The sequence below is a fragment of the Triticum aestivum genome, chromosome 4A (assembly GCF_018294505.1).
Source record: "Triticum aestivum cultivar Chinese Spring chromosome 4A, IWGSC CS RefSeq v2.1, whole genome shotgun sequence".
Taxonomy (NCBI): Eukaryota; Viridiplantae; Streptophyta; class Magnoliopsida; order Poales; family Poaceae; genus Triticum; species Triticum aestivum.
This window is the reverse complement of record NC_057803.1, coordinates 670112485-670116353: the sequence shown is the minus strand read 5'-3', so window position 1 is coordinate 670116353 and position 3869 is coordinate 670112485. Positions and strand designations below refer to the sequence as shown.

Below are 3869 nucleotides of genomic sequence, written 5' to 3'. Positions count from 1 at the left end.
AGAACCAAAGTTGACTTGGTAAAACAAAAATAATGTCGAGTTTTGCAGCTCAGATGTCATATTTACAGAACCGTCACTTGGTAGCATTTTAACTATTCCAGTCTATATATAGTTATCCCATCACAGTTCAGGGAAGGTAGTACTCCCTCCGTTCAAACTTTGACCAAGTTTTTGTTCAGACTTTGCCTACTTTGACCAAGTTTATAGAGAAAACTATTTCTATCTACAATACCAAATATATAAAATATGAAACTATGTCTTATGATGAATCTAGTGATATATGTTTGTCACTCTAGATGTAAATGTTTTTCTCCACAAACTTGTTCAAAATTTGTAAGGTTTGACTTTTCAAAAAATCTATATGCACTATATTATGGAACGGAGAGAGTATAACTTTATAGAATTGTCACTTATTAGCATTTAACTATTCCAGCAGTGAAGTGCCGGCCTGCTGGTAGAATCAAGTGTTTTTTGACTGCTATCTGTTGCACTAGTCTTCGGTCGTAGCCTTGTAGGGCCTTCATTCAGCTGCAGCTGCGGGTTCAGCTAGGCCTACAACGACGAGCAGATGAGCAGCGCCGTGGTGGTGGCTGGTGCGCTTCGTGATGTGGCGTCCTCGCGGCGATGCAGATTCGACGCGTACGACGGGGAAGAGTGGGTGGCGGGCTGGGTGGGTGAGCGACGCGGAGACGCAGGGAGGAAGGCGCAAGGGGGATGGGACGTGCGAGAGCGGAGCTTGCTTGGCTTTGACGGAGGAGGAGCTCGAGCCTCCGGCGACGGCGCCGCCGGCGGAAAAGGGGATTTTTTTTCCTGGATCTGGCGATTTAGGGTTGGAAGTGAGGGCACGGGAGAGGAATATACCCATTCGCGGGCCTCTCGGGGGCATGTTTGGGCCTTTGGCGCGGTTTTTTCCCGCGCAAGGAGGCACTGGCGGGAATTGATTTTGTGGGCCGAAAGTGTTGAAATTTTTTGGCCGAAACGCTATATTTCAGTACTTGCTGAAATTAGTGAAATTTCGGAAATTTCACTGAAATTTCACTGAATTTTAAAACCATGAACCTCACATCACTTCAGATTCTTGATCTAAGTGATACTGGGTTTCATACCATCAATCCAACCTACTGGTTCTGGGATGTTAGCACCATCAGGCATCTTGACCTTACCAATAATGAAATTGCTGAAGCATTTCCAGATGCCATGGGAAATATGACTTCGCTTGAGGTACTTTATCTTGGAGGCAATCATCTCACCAGTATAAAGCCGGAAGTACTGGGAAACCTGTGCAATTTGAGAGTGCTAACACTCTGGTCAAATCTGATCAATCAAGACATTTCACAATTTTTACAGCGGTTGCCTCACTGTGCATGGAGTAAGATGGAGTTGTTAGACATGTCTTGCACGAATGTCACCGGGGAAATTCCAAGGTGGATAAATCAGTGGACTGATTTGAGCACTCTTCAACTCTCCTCCAATAGGCTTGAAGGATCAGTGCCTTCAGAAATTGGTACGCTTGGCAAACTCAGACAGTTGTATCTAGACGGCAACTATTTGAACGGTTCTGTATCAGAGGAACATCTTGATACTTTAGTCAATTTGGAGGAATTGGACTTGTCTTACAACTCCCTACACCTGATGATCAGCTCAAATTGGATCCCCCCCCCTTTAAATTGCGCCGGGCATATTTCCCACGTTGCAAAATGGGACCTCATTTTCCTCTATGGCTAAAAGGGCAGAAGGGTGTCGTTTTTCTTGACATTTCTGATGCAGGCATAGTTGATAACCTCCCGGATTGGTTTTGGAGTGTGGTTTCAAATGTTCAATATTTGAACATCTCTTTTAACCAAATAAGCGGCAGGTTGCCAAGGACACTTGAGTTTATGTCCTCAGCAGTGATATTTGATCTGAATTCCAACAACCTCACTGGTATTCTACCACTGTTGCCAAGGCAATTGGCAGAACTGGACATTTCCAGAAACTCTTTATCGGGGCCACTGCCACGAAACTTTGGAGCTCCGTTTATTGAAGAGTTGTTGCTTTCTGAGAACAGTATCAATGGCACGATTCCAACATATATTTGTCAGCTGCAGTCATTATTGGTACTGGATTTAGCAAAGAACCTCCTGGCAGGACACCTCCCTGTCTGTTCAGAAGAAACGAAAAAACTGAATAGATCCATGAGAGCTCTAGTCCTGTATGAAAACAACTTGTCTGGTGAATTTCCTTCATTTTTGGAGAGCTGCTCAGAGTTGGTTCTGCTTGATCTTGCGCACAACAACTTTGCCGGAGAGTTGCCGGCATGGTTAGCAAATAAATTGCCAGGTTTGTCCTACCTCCGGTTGCGGCATAATAAATTCTCTGGCTCTATTCCAGGTCAGCTCACACAGCTTGAACACCTACAGTATGTGGACCTTGCAGATAACCGAATATCAGGATCTATACCTCATTCGTTGGCCAACTTAAAAGCAATGATACAGGAGGACCAAACACTTTGGAACCCCTTAGTGTGGAGTTATGAAGGGCCAGCAAACCCTGACACGAATGATTCACCAAAATATGATGACAGCTTAGCAGTGGTAATGAAAGGCCAAGAACTTGATTACACCAGAAATATTATTTATATAGTTGGCCTCGACTTGTCCTGTAACAGTTTGGTCGGAGAGATTCCAGATGAATTGACTTCCCTGGTTAGAATGAATAACCTGAACATCTCCCATAATCAGTTGTCCGGCAGGATCCCGGAGAAGGTCGGTTCGCTACGGTCATTGGAGTCTCTCGACCTGTCATTCAACGGACTCTCTGGCGAGATTCCTTTTGGTCTCTCGGAAATCACGACGTTAAGCAAGCTGAACCTGTCATACAATAACCTTTCGGGAAGAATACCCTCAGGGAATCAGCTGCAGTCACTCATCGACCCAGCATCGTCGTATGTCGGCAACAACTATCTTTGCGGGCCTCCTCTTTCCAGGAACTGCTGGGAGCCTGATGTAACTAGAGGTGATATTGAGGAGCATCAAGACGAGGCGAAGTATTTCTATCTTGGGCTGGCTGCAGGATTTGTCTTTGGTCTCTGGCTGGTGTTCATTATCTTCTTGTTTCGTTCATGTGGTGGGTTCGCAATGTGCGGAGCAATGCCATCACGTTGGGCACGACTGCCTGAAGCTCAAGGATTGGCATTGCAGCTTCGTCGTGGGTGAAACCAAGACCGGTGATGAGCTGAACTTAGCATTGCTGTTGTTGGAACTAGCGTTGATGCAGTCTGCGTGATGGTGTGATGCGGAGCCATGCCATTGCGCTCGACACGGTTGCCTGAAGGATTGGTGCCGCAGCTTCGTCGTGGGTGAAACCAAGACCGGTGAAGATCATGCAGCTGAACTTAGCATTGCTGGTGGTGGAACTAGTCTTGGTACTGTACTAATATTACTCCATGATGTTGTGATTTGGACAGTTTAAAAAAATAAGGGCGATTAAAATGATTGTAAGCCACACCTTTTCGAAGATGTGGATTGTGCTGTTTGTATTGATTATTTCGAAGTTGTCTTAGATTGTTTTAGATAGTGGTGGTTTCTAAATTGTTTTGTTCTTGATACTATACTAGCACATGATGTTGTTTAAACTGTTTTAGACGGTGTTGTTGTCTAAATAGTTTCATTGTAAGTTTTTGAAACTGTTTAGTGTTGAGTAGCGCTTTTATTGATTATTTTCAACTTGTCTATGTTTTAGATGGTGTTGTCAAGTACGAAGAAACCATTTTTTTCTTTCCTTTTGCTATTTTGGATCTCTATGTGTTACATTGAAGACACCTAGTACTTGTTCTAGCTTCATCCGGCGAGGTTGAACCAATCCATAATCTATATACGTTTGATGCATAT

General features: G+C 44.3%; 1 pseudogene; it reads left to right on the top strand.

Annotated features, from left to right (window-relative positions):
* The first annotated feature begins 1053 nt into the window (after positions 1–1053).
* Positions 1054–3449, top strand: LOC123084238 (receptor-like protein EIX2; annotated as a pseudogene).
* The last annotated feature ends 420 nt before the right edge of the window (positions 3450–3869 follow it).